Genomic DNA, 25,746 nt, shown 5'->3' with positions numbered 1-25,746 from the left:
TATTTGTAGCATGCCAGAATGAGTTCTCTAATGCCCCCCAAGCTTTACTTCATTAAGAACTTTCCGTAATCTAAAGGAAACATGTTGTGAAGAACCTTAACCAGCCATCCAACAGAAGCAATGATTAACAGACCCCCCAGACCATTTGATCACCGGCATGCCGTTCCTGGAGTTTATAGTAGGATATCACCATACCCCTGCCGCCCCATTATCCTAGATAAACAACTGAAGTTATATCAAGTACAAAGGCTTCAAAAAAGGTTTGACTTTTTGAGCTGTAGTAATTATTTTTTTTACAAACAACGTATTTTGACAGCATTTTTCGTTTCTTATCAGCATCCTGGGATAATATAGGTTCTCATTACCAGTACCCTCGTCCAGGAATACTCTGTTTCTGCTGTTGAAGGCTCTGATAAACACACAATCACTTTAACAAACACTCTAGGGAGCAGGACACACAATTTTGATTAAGGAAACTGTTGAATATTAACTAGCAGTGCTCACTGAGACAATAGCTGAGCAACTCGTCCTTGAAAAACACTACACTAAACCTATTCTCAGGGAAAAATGTTATGTTTGACAGCTGCCACAGCTCTGGAAACCTAGAGTACATCTTATTACAGCAGTAGTAGGCTTTCAATAAAATCACCATAATTAGGGTGTTGTCATTATTTTCAATTTAAAAGTTCTCCTTTCACAGGTTAATAAATTCAGACATAAAAATAAAATACACTGTATAGTAGCGTTCAGTAGCATTTCCATTTCCAGAAGACTCCCTAAATAGTTTACGGCTTTACTTGATTATTTTCCAAATCATTGTTTTGCTTTGTTTTAATTTTCTAAGGATTTATGAACTGCAGTTTTCCATGGTTGTGCATAGTAAATATAAAAAAATGATTTTAATCAATTTAATAAAGTAGTTAATACTTCCTTGAAAAAGCTGTTGATAAATATTCCCACCAGTCTGCTCAAATATGAACTCTGAATTCAACTACTTTCAAACCTCATCTGCCTAAATAGGTTTGTAGCATACGAAAAAGAAAAAAAAAACTATCTGGAAAAGGATCTCTAAGTATAGCATAAACATTTCTTACATACTATTAAAATGAAAAGAAAATATTAAGTGCAGATGATAGAGAGGATATTAAATACACATAAACACTAATATTTATAAATGTCATCTGTCATCCTACAAACTTTTAAAAGCTCTTCCTCTACAATTTTAACTATATTAGGAAAATATTAGCATCTTCATGCAAAAGGCATAAATTCCTGCTAAAAACTAAAAAATAAGGAGAATCACAAATGCAAGGCAACTGTATTTTATTTCCCTCTGTACTGCTTTCTGATCTTTATTTTATCCACAGACAGAGTGCTTTTCAATATGCCCGGGCAAGTAACTCAGAAAATAACAAAACACATAACTAGGTATGATGTTTAAACACAATAACAGTATTGGGTTGTTTTTCAAGCATCATATACTAACAGATTATTCTTTCACTACAATTTTAAAATTAAGAAAAAATCAATAAAAAAGAAAAAAATGCACATTAAATACACATATACAAAAACTACATCCTAACATGTATGTGTCAGGATAACTTTAAATATATAAATACATTCCAAAATTCACATATTTACATTTGTTAAATAAAATTACACTTCTCATGCAACTTACTGGAAAAAAAATTGAGTCCCAGATGCAAATTCATTTTATAAATCCATACATTTGACACATCAAGAAGCTCACCCTGTCTGAAATGCATGTGTTTTAAGTATTATTTACCAGTCTCTATTTTCTTAGTGAAAAATAAAACAAACTCTCAATTATTATTGCAGGTGGGATGGAAATAAAAACTTGCATTGTACTCAAACAAGAAAATTGATTGCTTTATGCTAAAAGGAAAAAAACTTAGTCCTAGATGAAGAAGATCTTGACCAGAATCTTGATACAATTATTTTTTTCTTGCTAGACTATTTGTAAGCAACAAAAGAAAAGAAAAAGAAAATCTTCTACATAGAACTAAGAACTCTTTTTTCCCCCATATGCTTTTCTCAATTAAAAAATTTAAACAGGCTTTTGCTATCAGTTAAGATGATAAGGAATTCAGCAGCAATGTAACATTCTTTCCCTCCAGTTAAAAATCCCTTATTTTGCATATCCTTGATGAGTAGAGGTTTGTACATTTTCAGGCTACTTCCTTATTTTCCAGCTTTGAGACAACATTGCCCTCCTTGTGAGTTAGGGTTGGAAGCAAAAGTAAAAAAAGAAATCACCCCCACCAACAAAATCACCTTGTCCCTGTAAGCCTTTTGATATGAGTTGTATGAATTATTGATAGGGCTTCAAAGAAAGATTTGACTTTTTGAGCTCTAGTAATTATTATTATTTTTCATTACAAATAATGTAAATCACACAGAAACCATCCTTGCTAGACAGCAAAGTTATTTATACTTACACAGTAATTCTTCAATAATTAGCATGTTCAATTCTTGCACAGATAAGTATATATTCACGATTATAAAACCTAAGTGCTTTTTATTATTTTTTTCAAACTAAAATATCTGTGGTAGTGGGGCTTCCATGTTAAGACTAACTCACGTTCATTTTAAGGTTCAAGTGTTTATGCTCATGTGTCCAGGGCTAGCGAGGCATTGCATGAGGGAAGAGCCTCTGAGGAAAAGAAATCTCTAAGGAAGAAAAGAAAATTGAGGTGCACATGTTTGGTTCAAGGCCAGTTGTCTCAGATGCTAGGAAAGATAAAACACCTCTGATAGTTTTCTATCCCAGGCTCCATGGACTTAAGCCTGAGTCCTAAGGCAAAGGATCTACAGGTAATGAGCAAGTGAAATCTAAAAGCAGCTACTTGTGTAGAGAATCACCCTGGGACACTTAGAGCCCAGGGCATCAGCAGCATTGGCACTGGCAACAGCAGGGCTGGCAGTGTTGGCAGCAGCACTAATGACAGCAGCAGTGCAGTTAGTGATAACAGCCCATTTGGCAGCAACAAGAGTTCCTTTACCCCCCTGCACATCAGCTCCTTGCACCTTGAGCATCCACAGCCTGGGTCTCAAGGGCAGCAGAGGTGGTAGACAACAGCAGAGCAGCAGCAGCAGCAGGGTCTTCCATGCTGACCAGTGGCACCTCTGGCTCTCAGTGACTGACAGCACAGCAAAGCAAGTAGGAGAATAGAAAAGTCTAGTTAACACAGTGGTTACGACAGCACAGACCTTGCAATCAGCCAGAGCTGGGTTAAAACCCAGGCACTGCCATTTATGAGCTACAGTGACATTGGTCAAATTATTTAACATCTTGAAGCTTCAGATTTCTTGTATGTAAAATGGAAATAATAGTAGTCCCTATCTACTATGATTGTTGTGATAATTAATGGGGTAATTTACATAAAGAACTTAGCTTACTATCTTGGCAGATGACAGAGACTCAATAAAGGTGGCTTTATTAAAAACAGAAGGCTAATCAAAGACTCCATGTGCCCTGAGGGCTATGTCTTATTACCAAGTCTCACACGATATACTGAGGGAATCCAAAATTTGTCTCAAAAAAGCATGCGAGAGGTTGGAGTATGCATCCCCTGAGGAATGTTATATTTTTGCTGCTCCTTTTGCCCTAGTTTTACCACATATGTAAACACAGGAAGTCTGGGAATCACAGGCTGGCCAAATAACAATATTTTTTGAATTTTCTAACTTCAAACCTTCAAAGTAAGCATTTGTTTTCCATTCATATGACATAAGCACACCATTTTAAAAAAAACCTCATAGAACTTCATTCCAACTCAAGATTAATAGGTTAATTTCAGTTCATTTTAATTTCTTCTACAATTCCACATATATTCTAAGAGATGCATAATTTAATAGTGTACATATTTCAAAACTATTATTATTTGTTATTTGTTATGTACTAATTATGCAAGATCTAGGTGCATTGTTCATATTAATAAGATACATATTAATATGAGCAACGAGGAAGATTATTTTCCAAATTATAATAAATTGCCCAGGATTGATAGTTTTTCTACTCTTTCTTTAATCATCTTCAACGTTAGTGCTATCTGCCCAGAAAACATGTGTGTTGCAAGGAGCTTAATTTAAAGACATCTTTTACTAGACACTGATGTATTTCCATCTTCTTGTGCTGAGTTTAGCAGATTTAAATGACTCCAGATAGTTACAAATATTAGCAAATGAATTAAATTTTAAGGACCACAATACAAATGCACCTTTGCAATTTTAAAGAAAATATAGATTTTCCAAAGTATAAAGTTTGTGATTTAGACAGGTGTCTTCTCTACCTCAAAAGGTATCTCATGCCTTACTTCTTAGAATTTCTGCAAAATGATTATCCAATTCTGTCTAGGAGCAATTAGACTGTAGAGCATAACACTATAGGACAGCAGAGTTAGAAGAGACCTTAGAATTTTTCTAAACTGACTCATCTGTCAGTTTAGTTCTGTCACTGCATCTTGTTCAGGTCCTGACAGAAGCAGATGCTAAGCCAGAATTAGGAATACAAGATGTTTATTGGGGAGTAACACCTATGAAAGGTCAAAAGGAAGGAAACAGGATTACACAGGAGAAGCCTTCAGACCGGAAAGCAGATCTCACACTTGTGAAAGGAAAGAGGGTAGGAAGAAGAATCGGACAAGGAGAACAATATAGGGAATGCAATGCAGATCTCACAAGGTCCTGAGCAATCTAACGAGCAGCTCCAGGGCAGGGACAGCTGTCAGAAGAGTCCTGCGTTGGCAGAAACGGCCAGGACCCTACTACCTATCATGCTCAGTCATTGGCTGGGAGATGACTTGGAAGAGCACCACCTTAGCTTGAATGCTACAAAGGAGTCTCAAGTTTCTGCACCTAAACCTGTCAATTAACTATACTCCTCGCAGCTGAAAAACAACTTCTTTCTTGAAAGGAAGCCAAGCAGCATAACTCTATCATTGCCACACATCTCAACCAGGTGGTAAGCGGAAGCACCATGACTCTCCAGCGACGGAGAATGTACTAACTTCATTGAGCCCCATGCCATTTTGGATAGTCCACTGAATATGACAGTTCCATATTTAATTTCAACGTGAGGAAAGCTTCATCACACTGACGTTAAATATATTTATTCATATGTGGCTTATGATCATTTTTTATCTTTCCACTCCTTGAATTCTCAAAGTCAACTATATTCCTCTTACCAAAGCAGCCTTCAGATAGCTGAAAATAATTTTTTTATCCCACTTGAATTTTCATTTGTCCAGTTTTAACACTCCAAATCTCTTAAATTTCTCTGAACTCCCTTTCCTAGAGGAACTAGAACCTCACCTTGGCTGAGGTCTCAGTATCTTGGGATAAGCATAGAGATGATAGAAAAATAATACTCAGCTTGTGATTCTACAATCTGAGCTAGGCTCAGCTGGCTGGGTTTTTTGATTGGTCTCACTTAGGTCACTCATGCAGGAACGGTCTTCTGGAGCTTCATGTGGGGCTGAAATCCAAGATGGCTTCACTGACATGACTGGTGCTTCAGCTGGGATGGCCGGAACAGCTGATAGCTAACCATGCGTCTCTCTCTCTCTCTCTCTCTCTCTCTACACAGGCTCTCTGGCAGGGTAGTGAACCACATTCCATGGTGGCTCAGGGGTCCAAGAGAGTGAAAGTGGTAGCTGCCAGGCTTCTTAATGCTTATGCCCATAATTAGCATAGTTTTACTTGAACCACACTGTATTGGTCAAAACAGGTCACCTCCACTATCTCCTGAATTAAAGAGGCAGAGAAATAAATTTCACCTCTTGATGACAGAAGCAGCCAAGCATTTACAGCCAACTTAATCCATCACTGAGGCAAGGCTGTTATCAAGCCAGTAGTACCTTTGAAGCATCAATCCTCAGGGGCTGAAAAAAGACAGAAATGAAGAAAAGAGAAAAAGTAGGGACAGACCAGACAGAGCAAGTAGGTTCTATACCAAAGATAACAGCAAAGGAAAAAGAAATTACTTCTATGTGGCAACCTAATCCAGCAACAACCCAGCAGTACAGCTTTAGAGTTTTACTGAAATAAGACCCAAGACCAGTTCTGGCATTACTAGATGTATAACACTGGCCTAGTTTCACAGCCTCTATGAGCCTCATTTTCTCAAATGTCAAATAGAGAATATCATACCTATCTGTTTGGATTGATATGAGAATCAAATGAGGTGATGAATCTGTAGAAATTTGTGCTACTCAAGAGTGGAGTTTTGTAGTTTGGGGCCCTTTTTTTCCTTTACGTTTTTCTTCTTAACTTCAAGAGAGGTACCTGAAGGCTACTTTGGACTGAGGAAAGGTGAGTTATTAGAAGGGTAGAAGCAAGATGAGTTGAACCAAATTTGGCAAAGTATCATGGGCTTGTCTTATGATCGGGAAGTGAGGTGTGTGGGAGTTTTGAGGGCCTGCATACTGAATCACTGAGGCCTTCCTGGGTATACATGTCAGAGACTAGAATCCCCTCGTGTTCTTGGAAAACTCAGAGTCATCCAGAAGTACACTAATAAAGGCTGGGCTAATTATAAGCCCATGACCTGCCTTTCTACTTCTGGAGCCTCTTGAACACTGGAACTGGCAACAGCCCTCTGCATCATTTTTAAACATACAAATTACAAACACTACCACTCATTTATTTTTTAAAAAACCTATATTGAGTGGTTATTATAGGCCAAAGATTACACACAGATGTGAAAAAAACAAAAACCCCCTCCTCCACAGAATGTATCTTAAATCAAGTGTGAAATAAAACATATTATGTGTTTTATTCATTAATCATTATATGTGCTGTATATTGTAATCTTTTTTTTTTTTTTGAGGAAGATTGGCCCGGTGCTAACATCTGTTGCCAATCTCCTTTTTTCTCCCCAAAGCCCCAGTAGATAGATGTATGTCATAATTATACATCCTTCTAGTTGCTCTATGTGGGACACCACCTTAGCATGGCTTGATGAGTGGTGAGTAGGTCTGCACCCAGGATCCAAAACAGCAAACCCCAGGCCACCAACAGGGAATGTGCGAACCCAACCGCTATGCCACCAGGCCGGCCCCGTAATCATTTTTTTTACAAAATAAAATACTTAGGGAATTGAAAGGAAAAACATGTTACAGTAGGCTAGAAGAGCAAATGATAAATCACCAGATGATGACGGAACTATAGAAAAGACTTTCTGCCACAAAGACCACTCTCACTGGAGCCAGGGGTTTTCAACTTAAACCTATTGTCATTGAACAATGCAGCACCCCGAGAAATCCGTTAAATCTACTATCTTTAAAATCACTTAAAATATTTTTTAGGTGATACACAGCAATGCAAATAGAAAAAGGGCAATGAAAAAAGTGAAAAAAACACAATCCTGGAGATCCCCTGTAACATGTCAACCTCAGAGGTCTGACTTTTCTTGGTCCTCTGATGAACGCTGGAGCTCTAACTAGTAAATGGAATTAATTACTTGGGTTCTGTACACAGCTACATATAAAATTTCATATCAGTAAGATCTAAATGATGCTGGTACTCAGATATTCCAACCTATCTCTTACTAATAAATAAATAGAAGATTCATTTTAAAAAGTACTAGGATAATAAACACTTACATAGAACAACTTTCCACTCTAATAAACTACAGTTATTCAACAGATATTTACTGAATATGTTTTACTTAACTAAGCATTGAGGATATAAAGATGGACAGGATGTCCACCTTCACGAAGTCATAAAGATCTAATCGTCAAGAATATTAATTTTGGGTTTTTTTGTATTTTGGGTTTTTTTTTTCCTTTTTTCCAGCTTTATTGACACATAATTGACATATAACATTGTGTAAGTTTAAGGTATATAATGTGATGATTTGATACACATACATATAGTGAAATAATTATCATAATAAGGTTAGTTAACACCTCCATCACCTCACATAATTAACATTTTTTTTCTTGGTGAGAACGTTTGAGATCTACTTCTTAGCAACTTGCAAGTATATAATACAGTATTGTTAACTATAATCACCATGCTGTACATTAGATCCCCAGAACTTATTTATCTTATAACTGGAAGTTTGTACCCTTTGACCAACATCTCCCCATTTTTCCCAGCTCCCAGCCCCTGGCAACAAACATTCTACTTTTTGTTTCTATGAGTTCGGCTCTTTTAGATTTCACATATAAGTGATATCATACAGTATTTGTCTTTCTCTGTCTGATTTATTTCACTTAGCACAATGCCCTCAAGGTTCATCCATGTTATCACAAATGGCAGAATTTCTTTCTTTTTTATAGCTGAATAATATTCCATTATATCTCACACCTTCTTTATCCATTTATTCGTTGATAGACACTTAGGTTGTGTCCATATCTTGGTTATTGTGAATAATGCTGCAATGAACATTGAACTTGGGGGTGCAGATATCTCTTCGAGACAGTTACTTCAGATGTATACTCAGAAGTGAGATTGCTGGATCATATCACAATTCTATTTTTAGTTTTTTTAAGGAACCTCCATACAGTTTTCCATAGTGGCTGTACCAATTTATACTTCCTCCAACAATGCACAAGAGTTACCTTTCTCCACATCCTCACCAACACTTGCTATCTCATCTTTTCGATAACAGTCAAGGAATATTAATTTTGTTTATTTCCTTTCTCATAGGGCAAATAAGCTAAGAAACCACATAAAAGACATTCTATAATTTGGGGCCTACAACTGACCAAGCTTCTTTTACCTATATCATATTCAGTGCAATACAGAGTTTTCAGTTACATAGTTTCTTCTAGATTTGAAATCATGTCCCTAAAATCACTGGATTAACAATGATCACATTTAACACACTTCCTCAATATTAGTCCTTCAAGGTCATAAAACAAGCTCAAGATAATGTAAATTACTAGCTGTTCTGACAATAATTCCACCTTTTTCTCTCTAGTTGTGACACCCCTGAAAATACCTAGCCCATATTACACTCTGATCATCAATGTCCACATGAATCTCCCATGTTAAAAATCTATGCAATCAGTATTTTTGTGACCCACAGTCACATACTTCTTGTTTGTACTCTGTAGTATTCTTAACCACTTAGTTCTCAGCTCCCTTCATCAACACAAATAATAAAGAGTTAGTTATTTCCATATATGCTAAAATATAGAGAAATAGAACTTTATCCTGAATCTCTAATAGTAAAATAAACATTCTTTTATCACACTTTCTTACAGTCTTATGACCAAAAATATATAGTGAAAAAAAATATGTATTAATTGTTTAAAACACATAGGGAGGAGCCAGCCCTGTGGCTTAGTGGTTAAGTTTGGCATGCTCCACTTGGGCATCCCAGGTTTTGGTTCCTGGATACGGACCTACAGCACTTGTCGGCAGCCATGCTGTGGTGGTGACCCACATACAAAATAGAGGAAGATTGGCATGGATGTTAGCTCAGGGCGAATCTTTCTCAGCAAAAAAAAAACCACATAGGGAAAGTCAATCTTAAAAGGTTACATACTGTATTATGCCATTAATATAACATCTTTGAAAGGACAAAATTTTAGAAATGGAGAACATATTAGTGGTTGCCTGCAGTTAGAGATTGGGTGGGTGGGGCAGAAGGAGGTGGGTAAAGTTATATAAGGCCAACAGAAGGAACCTTTGTGGTTACAGAACTATTTGGTATCTTGACCGACCTACACGTGTGAGAAACCTGTATAAAACTAAACACAACTCACACACACACAAATGAGTACACGCAAAAATGGTGAAATCTGAATAAGACTGGTGGATTGTATCAATGAAAATATCCTGGATGTAATATTGTATTATAATTTTGCAAGAGGTTAGCATTGGGGGAAACTGGGCAAAGGGTTCATGGAATGTCTGCATGTGATAACTTCATATGAATCTACAATTAGGTCAATAAAAATTTCAATAAAAAAACAGCATGTTTTCTTAAGAATCCCAATATAAAATGATAAGTATGATAGATATTCATATAAATAGGAAAGATATAAACCGAAAACAAGGAAAACAAATTAAATATTTAAAAAGTGCTGTAGTGACACAGGGACAATAAAAGCACTTTGAAATTTAAATACCAATAAAAATAGCATTATCAGTTGTATGATCTGTTCCTTTGTTCTGAGTCCCTCATTTTCATTTGGAAACAATATGCTAAGCCAAATTTTCAAAGCAACTCCTAAATCTAGTCAAGCCCAAACTTGTCTTTAAGAACAGAAGCAATGCTATTAAAACGATTCATCCTCTGAACTATGCACATAACTCCTACTACCAACAATGAGGAATGTATAAATGTGGTGGCAAATTATGAGGTGAGAGATAAGTAAGGAAAATTAATTACAAGAGCACAAAAGATTGGAATGGATGAAAGAATATTTTAAATTCCAAAACTTTTATGCAGGTCTCTCTTTTAATATGCTAATCAGAACCAAGACACTCTCCTAGGAAAAGCAGGTCTTAGGAAGATCCCACTTAAACATGTCCCTGTCCAAATATGGGACATGTCTGCCTGACCCTGTGCCTTTAAACCAGGGTTGCCTATTCATTCACCTGACTACCGACTCTCAATAAAATGAAGCCTTAGTCATTTAACTCTACCATTAGGGTAACCATATGTCCCAGTTTGCTTGAGATGCTCCTAGTTCACACACGTTGTTCCAGCACTATTATTAACAATGCCCTCTTTCACTCTCAAAGTGTTCCTGTTTGCACAATATTTTGTACAGTCACCTTATCTATCATGGATATGGTTTATATTCTCCCTGTGGCCCCACCCTTTCAGCCTGACCTCTATTAACCAAGCTTGGCATTGGCCCATTTGGTGGGAAAGTGCCCAATAAAGAGAAATCACAGCTAGGGTGACAACATGGTGGACCAATTCACTTATTAAATAAACTAAAATAATATAATTTTAAATAAAATTTTATGTACGTTTTAGCACCAGCAACTACCCCAGTCCCAAGACCACACACCTAAATAATAAAAGGATGAATGTTTAAGCTTTCTGGAACTGAAAGAGAATCTTTGGAGAGATTGTTCACACAACTAGAGAGGGAGGATTCATAGACAATGCTTAGAACGTGCTTTGTAAATATTTTTTAAGTGCCAGAAACCTATTGAACCCACTCAACACCCTTTCCTAAGTAGGTAAATCAGATATGTTACCTTTCTTTCCACAAACATATAACCAAGTTCCACCAAGGCACCAAGGGATATGGCAGAAAATGTGAAAGCACACAAAAATAGTGGCAAGACTTGGACTTCTCTGATTTAGAGTGCTTTGTGAAGCCATTCACAACTTTCTCTAACTAAGGATTATTTCTCACAGACATCCCCACCCTAGAAATCATTCCCACGCACCCACCTGTTTTGTTACACTAGCCTGAGAAATTCACTCTGATGTTTTGGTGTGCTTGCATTACTGTTATAAAGTGAAAACATATGAGTCACTCTTAGAATATTACATAGAAAAACCAAAGAATAACTTGGGCTTTTTAGTATGGAATTGATTTATCTAATATATAAGCTATGCTTTATTCAATTAATCATAGTAAAAACAATGGATCAATCCTACTAGACATGTAATGTAGGCAAAATAAATAAACAAACAACTCTGTATCATTTAACTCTTAAATTTTGTCCTCTACCAGTTCAGTTCAAATACTCAAAGCCTCTAGAATCATTCCTACTTCCTCTGTCAAAGCATATTATAGTAGAGGTTATAGTCATTCACACCACAGGGCAGCTATTTAAGAAGACTTAAAGAATCACTCCTCCTAGGAATTTAATTTAAAATACATAGATGATATAGATATAGAGTGTGTATGTGTGTGTATATATATATGTATATACACATACTATATTTTTTTTTAATAGTGATAAAGTTTTAAGTTTTGAAGTTTGATCAGTAGAATTTCAGGAATCAAAAAGTGAAAACAGAAGGCATTTGGAGGACATTGGACCCCTCTGCATGTTATAATGTGCTGTCTGATGTACTGATTACATGTGAAAATGCCTGGTTCAGGTCTTGGCATATGATAGGTGCTCTATAAATAAGCTGAAATTTTAAAATTATATAAAAGTACCAAAAAATCATGGACAAGATATCTAGACCATCTAAATATAATGTTAGCTCTGAATGCATTTTGGAAAAATATAACTTCCATATACTCTAAGCATTAAAGAAAACATGACTTCTGCATATTACATGTAATTAACTTCTCTCTCCACAGTGTTCCCAAGATTATCCTTTCTTATACCACCATTAGGCATATCTTCACTAATGTTATACAATACTTTGAGAGTTCATGTATTCTATTTTCTGTTCCTCACCTAAAGCCTAAACTATTTAAGTGAAAAATTGATACCGTACCTTACTATTGTCAAAATAATGATTTCTTACATTAAAGCATATAAAACAGTATAAAAAAATACTGTTTCCTAAAAATAAATTCCTGATTATACAAATTTAATTAAAAATTATCCTCAAAACTTAAAAAAGCCAAATTACATCGCAATTAATTTTCCCAAATAACTGAATTAGCATATATTTATACAGGTATTAGTTTTTCCATAAAAATTGGAGAAAGGAATGAGAGAAAAATATAATAAATAAATAAAATAAAAATATCAAGAGGATACTAAATATGTATTTCTATATATTTGTGGTACAAAGATATATCTAAATTGCTTCTGATCAGTTACATTTTTTGAAACAATACACATATCTGTAACGATCAGGACCAGCTCTAGCTGGTTCTTACAGATAGTCTCGGCAAACTGTCGGTTGCCTGGTAAATTAAAGTGATTCATCAACGTCGTTGCTGCCGCAAATACACAAGATTGGCTAGCAGAGATGGATACAAAGTACAGAAAAGGTGTCAGCTGTGTTGGATGCTTGAATTTTTTCTCAGACAGGATATGCACTTCATATATGCTGAAGTCTATCAAACCTGATTTCTGTTTTGTTATGTTGCCAGAAATATTTTTTATTAAAATCTTTCTAAGAACAACAGCTAAAGTCACTGAAAAAGGCAGAGCATGTTAAATGTCCTTAATAGTTACCTATATTTTCTTCCAAAATCAAAAGTAAATCAAGAAAAATGTAAACAGATTTACATGTGCAGGGGAAAAATGACACAGATGACAAAGTCAAATAAAAGGAGAAGAAAATCATGAGAAAACAAGCATCAGAGAAGTTCAGTTTTACATTTTTTTTTACCTAAGTGCTAATGTGATAAAATCAAATGTTTTGAATTACCTGGTTTTAGTAATCTCCAGACAAAGAAATAACAGCATCATAGAAATATTAATAACATTTTCCTTATTTGTTTATTATCATAATATTATTATTACACGTACTGTAATATTATGTTGATTTCCCATACATCAATTTCCTCATTGCTAATTTACAGAAGCAATTTGCAGACTCAGATTTCCAGTGTTTAATTCACTAACTATTTGAGGATGCGGTATTTACAAGGTGTCGTTTTAGGACACAAAAGTGACACTAAAACAAATTTCATCACAATCCTTGCCCCAAAATAACTATGTTTCTCAATATCTAAAATTTAATAATATTCTATATGACCTATACAAGCAGTGGGACCTGGAAAATCCCCACTTTTATTTCCAATGAAAAGCAAGGCATAGTTTTTATTGAAAATGAATTTAAACTCACAAATATATTTGGGACTGGAGTTCAAGTGAGTGCTCTAAACTGAGGATGTGAATTTGAAGGCGTCTACATACATATAATAATAGGAATGATAAGAATGAATAATAAAGTATGTATTATCTCAAGACAGTTAAATATTTATGGTATACCTGTTTACTAGACATCTAAATTTGAATGTTTACTCTAAAAAAAACTTGATAAAAACAGAATCAATCAATTTCTTCCAATCCTACTCCTCCTCCTTATATTTCCTATCATGTATTTAAGCCCAAAACACAGAAATTAGCCATGACATTTTCCTCCTTCTCACCAACTCCCAACAGTCAGTGTATCCTATAGATTTTTTCTCCTAAATAGTTCATTTCTTCCCATCTATATCCTTAATTCATGTTATCATCATTCTCACTTGCATTATTCACATAAGTTCTAGCTTGTCTTTCTGTCTGTGGTCTTGTTGATTCCCATTCTTTGCACTAAAGCCAGCAGTAGTCTTCTAAAATGCCAACTTCACTCCTTTTCCTAAACCATTCAATAACTTTTCCTGGCCTCAGACTAAATTCCAAACCCTTTCAGAGGGCATACAAAGCCTCGATCACAAACCTCATATCTCATCGATATAGTCCCCTTCCCCATCACTAATACCACACAAATGCATTTACAGGCACCCTACACTTCAGACGAACTACTCAATTTTCATTTATTCAAAAGTGTCAGGTTTTCTGATCACTTTTACTTTTATTTGCATATTCTAAGCTTCTGTCTGGAATTCCAAACCCTGTCTGGAATTCCAAACCCACTTCCAACCCATGCATAGTAAAGTACTCCTGAGGAAATCAAGACCCTGTGAGGTTATCACTTGCCCTTATTATGTAGCTAGTTGCACATAACTAGATAATTAAAGGCAGATCTCCTGGCAATAAGTTTAATATTTTACCTCTTCTTTTATTTTTAAAACTTTTTTTCTTAATTTAGCAGAATTCTCTTTTATAAATGATATCTTAGTTGGAACTCTAATGTGTAAATCTTAAAAATAAGATGCTCTGGTTGTTGCAGTTTTGTGGTTGAAAGATCTCAAAACACTTCCTTCCCCTGGAATCTCTTGTGCTATTTCAAAAACAAGAAATACTTGATAATAGAAGAGTATGAACTCCAGTAGTAAGTAGAAATCCTTCTACTCTTTCTCTATATGATGCCTTAGTCCACAGAAGAAGGAATTTATAGCAACACATCTGGTCTCTAGAGGAGTGCTTCTCAAATATAATATACAAACAAATCACCTGGTGGTGGAGAGGGACCTTCTGATTCAGTAGATCAGGGATGGAGCCTGAGATTCTGCATTTCTAATGAGTTTCCAAGAGATGCAGCTGCTACTGATCCAAGGACCACTTCACATTTGAGTAGCAAGGGTCTGTGTTACGGAAAAACTTCTGCTCCTTTCTACCAACTTGTTCATATCTCTTGAGGCATAAAGGGCAACAAATTTTACCCATCAGAATTTTTCATAAGCGGGTAGGTATAATTCATTAAATATTATTTATACACACATGGAACACACACACATTCACACGTGTCGCAGAACCTTTGTCTTCCGTACCTGCTGTACCCTGATCCTAGAAGGCTCCCATCTCCGCCCCTGCCCACTCACCTGCTTCATGTTCCCATGTAGTACAAGCACTAGGACAGCATTCCCATAGGCGGGTCTCAAAGACTAGAGCTGGGGCAGGAGCTACAGACTTTCATCTTAGCCTACAGCTTGTGAATGGCACAAGTCGAGCGTGACTGTACATCTTTTTGATTTGTTTCATTTTTAAAAAGCCATGTTTTCCATTGCACCTTTGCCAGAGAGTTCTATATTTGGGAAGTTACTGGGAAGTTCGTGGTCCCTTATTAAAGTAGATACTTTGATCCCCACCTGACCACCAGTGTTCTGTGTCTATTTTCTCTGCCAAATAGAGCACAGGCGGGTGGAGAGTTTTAGGTCTCCCTAAGCACCTACACTAACCTAGAACATATCTTTAAATTTAGCAGTTAGGAAAATCTGATGTGTTTTATTATATAAACATACTTCTAAAACGAGTATTTGCTATCCAAGTAGACAGAACATTGATTTTAAAAAGTGTGTATGCACAAGCATTGCTGCATATTTTTATACTGCGATCAACTGTGTTTTTCCTGAACTTCAGGCAAGTCAGCTTATGTTGAAATCTGTAGCGATGGCTTACTCAACCATCACTGAACTTGCCACTACGCTAAAAGTAGAATGCGGCTGGTTATATTTCTTGTAAACAAGTAGGTGAAGAACATCCTTCTCCCAGTGAAAATGGGAATTTTATACATTGCTGAATTATATACATTGCTGAAAGGACTTCTATTTACTATATGCTCACTCAAGTGAAAGACATTTTGAAAATGCTTTAAAAAACATTTTTTATAGCTATTTTTGTAAAGAAGAGCTACAAATTAATCTTGTATTGTTAATGATAATGCTTCACTAGCTGAGTATTACATTCAACCTATTTCTAGGGAACAGTGCACATGCTTCAGAGAATTTTGATATAACTCCTATCTAATCATTTTTAAATAACCTATTTCTTTTGATCGACTTCTATTCATCCAGAAGAAATAATGTAAAAGGAAAAATAAAGCACTCCAAACATTAATTCATGACACATTTCTTTAATGAGCTTTTTAAACTGGAATTCTTACTCATCTTTCTCCCCTTAATAATAAATCTGTCAAAAAGAATTTACATAACTGTGCAATCAAACACAAATTGAAAAACCAAACAGGAATGCTCTATTAGAAGGAATAAGATTAGAATAAAAGGTAACATTCCTGGGACAGCATACTTACTACAATATTCAAAATTCTCTGTAAAAGCTAATGTAAGATCTACAATAGAAGATAGGGGATTCCTTTAACCTCTCTGTACCTTAGTTTCTTCATTTCTAAAATTAGGAAAATGTTCTAAAGATGATCTCTAAAGTCGATTATCTCAAAAATCTATATAACAGTTCAAATATCAGAGTTTACTTCACCCAAGACTGAATAAGTAAGAACTCTGATGGTGCCTTTGCTACTTATCAAATCCACTGACTTGCCTGGATCTTCCAGTGTAATGTTCTTCTTTAGGAAATACATCTGCTTTCCATTGCCTTGTAATGACCTAGCAACTACAATGCTAGATGCTGTTAAAAGAACTGAGAAATCCACAATTCATTCATTTTGTGAACCAACATTTATTGCTCACTGTGCTGACTGACTGCATTTTAGACTCACAGGCTTTAACCTCCAGTGTGTCCCTGGGTGCTCTCCAGCAGGCCTATTAGTCTATCTGTTTCCAACCCTCCTAGTTGATCTGTTCAGACCTTTTCCTTTCCCCTGGAACATCCAGTACCTCTCCTACATCCTCACTCTCAGATTTGTCTATCACTATAAACATAAGCATTTTGAAAAGAACTTCTCCAGCCTTCCAGTACCACATCTCCAACCCACTTGCCCCTGTGCCCCTGCAGCCTGCCTTCCTTCCTGTTACTAATGATAAACACTTCATGTGTCTACCCAACGCCACTTATTGCACATTTGCACTGCATTCCATCCCCTCTCAGCTACTCAACAACGGCCTCGCTCCAGAAATAACTGTGTTCTTTCTCAACTGCATGGTACATTTTATCTTCTCTTCCGGATTATTCCATCAGATTATTCCCTGCAAGCATAATGTATTCAGTCTTTAAAACAATCAATCAAAACAAACAAACAAAAACCCCTTTATCCCTCCCTCCCTCTAGCTATTGCCCTATTTTTCTTCTCTCTTTTATAGCAATACCACTCAAAAGAGTTGCTCACACTTGCTGTCTCCAATTCTGCTTCTCACATTTTCTCTTATACATACTCCAATCAGGTTTTTTCATCACCACTATTTCAGTGAAGGAGCTTTTGTCAAAGTAATGAATGATCTCTATGTTGCAAAGACCACTGTTAATTCCATTCTCATCTTATTTAAGACCGTTAATTCCATTCTCATCTTATTTAAGACCTATCAGCAGCATTTGTCAGAGCTGACTAATCCCTTCCTAACTAATCTCTTTCTTTACTTGCCTTCTGGTTCAACATATTCTTGGTTTTCCATCTCCCTCCTTGGCATCTCCTTCCTGGTGTCCTTGCTAGTTATTCCTCGTCACTTCCACAATCTCCACATGTGCCTACTCTTCAGCATTCAGTGCTTAGATCTCTCCTCTTTCTTAAGTATACCCCTTCCCTAGGTGATCTCACCTAGTTCCACACTTTAAATCCAGTTATATACTGTGTACCCCCAAATCTATATTTCTAGCCTGGACCCAGCCTCTGAAATCCAGATTCATATATTCTACAGCCTACTCAGTATTTCCACTTGGATGTCTAAGAGATATCTCAATCTCAACATGTCCCAAAGTAAACACCTAATTTTCCCCCAAATACCCACTCATCTCACAAAACTCTCCAACTCAGTAAATGGTAATTCCATCTTTGCAATCCAGCCTACAAACCACTCATCCCTGAGGTCCTGTTCTCTGACACCTCACATCAATGCTTGAGCAATCCTTTAGCAACTCTATCACCACGGCTACCACCCTCATTAAAGTCACCACCTACATTCTCCCAGTTACCCTGCAACATTGAAACCAGAGTGCATCTGTTAAATACAAAGTCAGATCTCCTCATTCCTCTTTAAAAACACTCATTATCTTTTCTATATCACACAGACTAAAAGCCAAAGTCCTTACAAAGGCCTTCATAATTTAATTTCCCCATACACATTTTGGGCCTCATCTCATGTTGCCAATCTGCTACAACACACTCTCCCTTTTTCTCATCTCCAACAGGCCAAGTCCTCTCCTGCCAAGAGGATTTTGTACTTGATATTCTGTTTGCCTGAAATAGTCTACCCACAAATTTGCCGCCCAAATATGTCTGCTCAAATGTTGCCTTTCAGAAGAACCTTCCCTGAACATCTTACACAAAAATGCAGCCACTATTGCACTCCCAATTCCTCTCATCCTGCCTTAATTCTCTCCTTGACACCTGTAACTGTCAGACATACTACATATGCACACTCTTTTGGAGTTAAGAATTCAAAACTCTCCAGTATCATTTAATTTGCAGTTAAGTCAGACATGGAATTTTTTTGGTAAACAACTTTATAATATGATTAAATATTTAATACAGTTTATTCAGGGTTGAAACTATTTTCCACTTTGTGTTCCTATAAAACTTTAAAAACCTCAATCCTCCAATCGCATTTAACTATATGAGAAGGTCTCTACCCTTTTTGAGTGATACAACATAAAAAAAGCAAACTTGATGTAAATAAGACAGAAAATGTAAAGTGCCTTAAGACGGAATTATCAACTTTTTAATATTCAGTAGTAATAAAGATATTTCCAAATGAAAATGCTGTATTAGACACTCAAATGCATGTTTCCATCACATATTTAAATAAACACCATGAATTTGTATGTTGACATATCTGACAACCCAAACAAATACAGCTGCTTTTTGAGTAATCTTCAAAACTTGGGCTCTTTGCAGTGAATATTTAGGAATTCCAAATGACAAAAACTCATGGTAATTTAAAAATCTCTGGACTATATATAAGATGCTTTGATTACAGTTTTAAAGATTTTATTTTTTATTTTTTCCCCCCAAAGCCCCAGTAGATAGTGGTATGTCATAGCTGCACATCCTTCTAGTTGCTGTATGTGGGACGCGGCCTCAGCATGGCCAGAGAAGCAGTGCGTCGGTGCACGCCCGGGATCAGAACCCGGGCCGCCAGCAGCGGAGCACACGCACTTAACCGCTAAGCCACGGGGCCGGCCCTGATTACAGTTTTATAGACAAATCAAAGAGTCTCTAGAAGAAGGTGCCCACTTTGATGATACATCTTGAAATTTTTCTACTTAATGAAAGCAGGTATTTGATGAGAGTTGTATTCAAATAGCCAAAGGGCAGACATCGGTTGATGCCTCCACTTAACCTTGGCGTTCCACCAAGATAAACTAGGCAAATCACTGGAAGGAGTCTGCTCATTAAAGAAGTACTCTGTGTTTCCTTCCACCTCTAAGATTCTTTGATATTTTCTTCTTTCTACTTCTTTCCATTCTGCCTATAGATATGCTCAAGAGACTCTTGAACTCTTTGAGGAAAAAAATATTTTGTAAAACATATTTCTGATTATATTATTATCACTATCTAATATTATTCAATAACTCTCAATCATCTATAGAATGAAATTCAAGATTCTTGGAGTAACCGACTGTGGCAGATCGTATTCTCCAAAGGTGGCTGTAAGAATACTCCCATCCCACCATCTCTTCTTCAGTGTGGTTTTACTACTCTCCCCCCGTGGAGGCAGAGTCAGCCTGCCCTCTTCTTGACTATGGGCTGGTAACTTTAATGACTTTCTTGGATCCAACAGAATACAATAGAGATGCCATAGTCATAACAGTAACTGTTTTTCCTAAATACCTGTGAGCAACACTCAAGAATCTCCATTCCTACTCACTTTAAATGTAAGTGTACCAGCTATGTAGTTATTCTCCTTCCCTCAAATTGCAGTGAAACCAATGACTCTGGAATGCTATAGGACTAACCATGGCTTTGCTGAACCAAGTGGCATCAACAGTAGAGATATGACTCTTACAAACAGAAAAAATAGAGCAGGGATTTTAGAAACCCACCAATTTCTAGGCTTGCAAGACTGAAAGTTCAGAATTGAAGATCTGATGATCTTGTAGCACATCGAGATTTCAAATCCTCTTATTCTTTCTAGGAGCAGATAAAAGAATTCTTCAAGAAGTTTATTTTTATTCCAATGATGTAAAGAAAAGCTACTAAATTCTTAGCCATTGTTATTATGCAAAAGAAAATATCTATGAAACTGGACTTTTTTTTAACACTTAGTAGACCATTTAAGGTAAATGTAAAATGTTGACTATGTGAGAATACACAAGACAATTTAAATTAAAAAAAATACATCTCTCCCATAACACAATATAGTTATCATAATGCTAATTAAGTCATATAACAAAAGCATGATTGTGAAAAACATAATTATTTTAACAGCTATCAATTACAGAATTAAAAATTAAAGTAAAATATTTCAGTTTCAGAACATATTATTTAAATAATTATTTAGCCAGTGAATTTAATAAAGAAAATTTGGAAAAGAAAACTATGCCATTGTTAATACATGCATGTACATATTTATCATTATTTATAAAGATCATGAAAGATTCTGAAAGGCTTATTTAAATACTGTTTATATGAAACCAAATGATTTATTTTCACAGTGTCAATGGGATTTTAATATCACTTCTCTGCTAAAGTTAACTCATAGTAGGCATCTGAGCTTCACAAAAATAACTTTATTAATTTTACATCCTTTATTTTTTGACCATTAACTAAGCTTAATACAAACAATGGAATGTTTTAAATAACGACTTTAAATATTCTACACTTATCAAAACTACTGCCTAACAAAATCAAACAATTCTTGAGACTTTTGCCAAAGATGTGTTATTTAGTATTTTTTAGAAATCATAGCAGAATACTTGAAACTACAAACAGAAATAAGCTATAAGCAATGCAGATGAAGCCAACTGTCTAAACCTTATAATTCAATTTTAAGAAACAACATGCTATATGCACAGTCAATTTTAAAGCATTAATTTTTCACTATTTTTGTGTAGAATTTTCAAAAGTAAGTTCTCTGAAGCAATAATTGCTTCTTTTAAAACAATGTAAATAGAAAAGAGTGAGGCACAGACCACTTGCTTGCAAGTGCAGGTCAAAGAAGGAAAAGGGAAATGGCTGCTCAATTTCCTTCTTTTTAACAAAAGACCTTTCACCTACACAGCTGTTTCTTGGGCTACTCAAAACAGTGCAAACAGAGCACAGAAGGGCAAAGAAGGGATGCCCCTGGTTAGTAAGGAGTAAGCAGGAAGTCTAATTTTTTACAATGTTAAGATTAGGGCATAGAAAAACAGCAAGATACTGACAGAGAAAGGCTGCAGCACTTTTAACACCACACAAAACTGACTAGGATGAACTAGAACTGAGTAAAGTCCTGCACAAACCAAAACCAAAACAAAAACACAGAATGAGACGATTTGACTCAATCTTAGAGGGAAAAAAACAAAATAAAATAGGATGGCCCTTTAATGATGATTGATAAAGATTAATTCTTAATGTGATTAAAACAGGACTATACCAAAAACCAAAAGAAAAACAAAAATAGACAAACACAATGAGCTTAATCCTTCAGAGAGTTTTAGTTTGTACAGTGTGGGAGATGAAAATTGGCTACCCTGAAATATGTTTCTTTACCTCGATTATTTTCTCTGACGGACATTTGACCTCCTCCAAACTACCTAAAGAATTTAACACAGAAAACCTGTTTCAGGAAGGAGCCAATATCATACGATGGCTGTAATATAATGTAAAATAGATATTACAATAAGAAAGGCACCAACAAGCCCGTCTTATCAAAAATTCTGTCTCTCCCCTGCCACATTCTCCAGGCGGCCCTGCAAAGAGTTGCCAGACAAACATTTATATTTATAAGGGAAATCTCCATTTGTAAAGGTATCTCCCTCTCTGTATTGGGAAGAGTGGGGGATGGCCTTATCTGTGGAAACTCTTATCAGTACAGAAGGAGAGAACTTAAATCTGCATACCCTGATTACTGTAATTTCTGTCTCCCTTCTGTCTCCCTCCCCACCCCCAACATCTTCCTTTGTCTTTAGCTGAAGATGACATTTAAGATGAGAATTGCCACTATTGTGCTGAGAAACTCAGTTTCCCTGGTTTCTCCCATGTATACATGTTATTAAACTTGGTATTATTTTCTCCTGCTAACCTGTCTTTTAATTATTTGGCCAGCCATAAGAACCTTAAGGGAAAGGGCGGAGGGGGATTCTCCCTCTTCCCCAACAAGAGGAAGTACTAAGAATTCAATCTGGCACAAAATAAAGAGAAACAGCAAGTGTAATACCACACACACTGAAAATATGTTATTGTACCTTCCACTATTCTTAAATAAAATTAAAATTGTCTTAGAGTTCCGCTCATTAGATCCAGGGGAAATCCATTATTATGTACTTCGAGCAAGGCTCTTAAGTAAAGGTTGGGGGTTTTTTGCATCATAGTCCCCTCAAGTAATTAGGACATAACGGAGTTCAAAGAGGAAAGTGGCCAGTCTTCCATTCCACACAACACAGACTGGTGTGGTCAGGCTGCTGCCTCTCCTCCTTAACCTTAGAGCTGGATACTGTTGGATTCTGCCCTTCCATCATCTGCCCTGCTCTGCTGCTCACTGCTGAACCTTGGTTTCATTTGCCCAGATCCCTATCTATGGCAGTACTCCTTTGTGCTAGGTTAGGCTCTGTGTGCCCCTCACCTGAGTTCCTGCAACCAGAACACTTAGTGTCCATTCCTTTCTGTACCCACAGAGTGATCTGTTTCAGTGGATCATCCTTTACAGGTTCTTTATACAGCGAAGGGAGGCAATACCAAATAGAAGACTCTGTCCAAATGGTCACAGTAATGGCCCCATTTCCTATGCACAGGTAGGCCTCTGGGCATTTTCTGAAGGACAAAAATACGATGACCTGAAACTGATCTCAGGCAAATATTTTCATTTATTGTTAAAACAGAGCCTAACAAAAACAACACATAAGAAAGAAAAACCAACTACTTTGTCATAAATGATTAAATATTTAAAAGTAGAATCATGTGGCAAGTCATTTCATCCTCTGGGTCTACACAAGAATATCTATAGAAATCAAAGTCGTTTCTGGAGACAAATTGCAGGCAAGTACCTTGACAGTATTAAGTAATTATACATTTAAACAAAAAAAAAACTAATGATGAAAAATTTAGAGTCCCCCGTAATTTTTTTGAAAATCAGTTAAAAATCAGTGGATAATCAAACACAGATTGCAAATATTCCTAGGCCTTTTAACTGCAGAATATTTAATGAGGTACAAATAAAGTACTGTGCCTATCATTTATCAATTTACATGAGTCATTAGAAATCACATAAGCAGCTGTGGTTCACGAAAAATGCATTTCCATAAATGAGAAGATAGGTAGTAATTTCAGTGAACAAATGAATAAATGTCATCATCTAACCAAACGTGACAGATTGACTATGTAATCAGAAAGACATAATTAAAGTACTCCTAAATTCTGGAAGTAGTGATAAGACACTCTTCATATACATCTTATATAGACTTATGAAATAGAAAACACATTAGAGCAGCGCTCCCAAGCATACGGTCCACGGGACACCATATCCATGGATGTTAATAGTTGCGCTGTGAAAATAAGACTCCTTAGTCCAGTAAGTTTGGGAAGACCGGATTAATAAACAAAATTAAAAAGATTTACTTACAAGACATTCAAGAAAATTTAGTATGCCAGGGTTCATGGTGAATTACCAAGCACAGTTTAGTTTTTGACACTTGTTTAAATCAAAAAATTATATTTCCACATCATATCTTGAAAGATTACTATTCAATTGAATATCCTTTTGGAAATATTTTGTTCAATGTCCTTAGAAAATATAGTAAGAATAACAAATTGACTATTACACACTCCTTAAATTGTATACCGTTTAAATTGAGATGTGCTATAAGTACACATTAATTTCAAAGGTTTCGTTAAAAAATGTAAATGTCTCAATAATTTCATATTGATTCTATGTTGAAAGATAATATTTTAGATATATTAGGTTAAATAAATTTATTATTAAAGTCAATTCCACCTTTTTATTTTACTTTTTAAAGTATAGCTACTAGAAAACTTAAAATCACACGTGGTTTGCATTATACTTTCATGGAGCAACTCTGGTCTATACCACCCATTTTATTCAATTATGTAATATTCTGTGTTAATTACATAATAACTTCTGCTAATTTACTTCTCTTTGTCTCTACAGCATGCTTCTTTGGAGCAGGTGCCTACAATCTATATAGAAACTAGAAAAGTTTAACATGAATACAAATAAATATGCTTGGATCTATTACATCAAGTAGATATTGAATTATTTATTTTAATTAGTAAACTGGTTCTGAAATTAGAGTTTAACTTGTATATTTACCTTAAGAATGGTGAGGGGTTGCCAGAGCCAAATTTGTTCCTTCAACTCTATTAGTACATGTATCGTACTCTAAGAATTTGACATACTGAGACAAATTGAGGGATTTTTGTCAAATCTCCTTCTCACGTTCCCAGACAGGGTATGGAGGGAGTTATGGACACTTACTTTGAAACCTTTTGGGAGTACTCCTTTGGGAAGTAAATATATTTCACCATAAATGTTAAATAAAAATTGCTGCTGATTTTCCCCTCAGACTGAGAAATTCTTAAGGACAGAAAGTATTCCTGTTCATCTCCACATTTATAGGAAGTGCCATCATAACATAGCACATAGAAGGAGCTACATAAATAGTTAAATAATAATCCTCACACAATAAACATTGACTATATCTAAGGATATTAAAGTAGATTAGCGGGCCGGCCCCGTGGCTTGGCGGTTAAGTGCGTGCGCTCCGCTACTGGCGGCCTGGGTTCGGATCCCGGGCACGCACCCCCGCACCGCTTCTCCGGCCATGCTGAGGCGGCGTCCCACATACAGCAACCAGAAGGATGTGCAACTATGACATACAACTATCTACTGGGGCTTTGGGGGAAAAAAAGGAGGAGGATTAGGCAATGGATGTTAGCTCAGAGCTGGTCTTCCTCAGCAAAAAGAGGAGGGTTAGCATGGATGTTAGCTCAGGGCTGATCTTCCTCACAAAAAAATAAAAAAATAAATAAAGTAGATTAGCAGGTCACTTTATGAGGTGTCTGGGTAATATAATACCATGTTAATAAACAAAACTTTCCCAAGTCAAGTTACTTTTTATTAATACACTTATCAATATTTAAGCTAATGATAAGCTGTAATTATATCTATTTCCTAAGGAATTAAGTTTGTAGCAATAAGTGTTGAAGCCTCC

The 25,746-nt window shown here is 36.0% G+C and overlaps 1 protein-coding gene across 2 annotated transcripts in view; it reads right to left on the bottom strand.

The window, feature by feature from the left end:
• Window positions 1–25,746, bottom strand: part of CCSER1 (coiled-coil serine rich protein 1) — a 674,289-nt gene that overhangs the window by 581,426 nt on the left and 67,117 nt on the right. The gene's annotated exons all lie outside the window — the stretch shown is intronic.

The sequence above is a fragment of the Diceros bicornis genome, chromosome 8 (assembly GCF_020826845.1).
Source record: "Diceros bicornis minor isolate mBicDic1 chromosome 8, mDicBic1.mat.cur, whole genome shotgun sequence".
In the NCBI taxonomy this organism is placed as follows: domain Eukaryota; kingdom Metazoa; phylum Chordata; class Mammalia; order Perissodactyla; family Rhinocerotidae; genus Diceros; species Diceros bicornis.
Note: the sequence above shows the minus strand (reverse complement) of the source record. Positions and strands in the feature narration are given on the sequence as shown.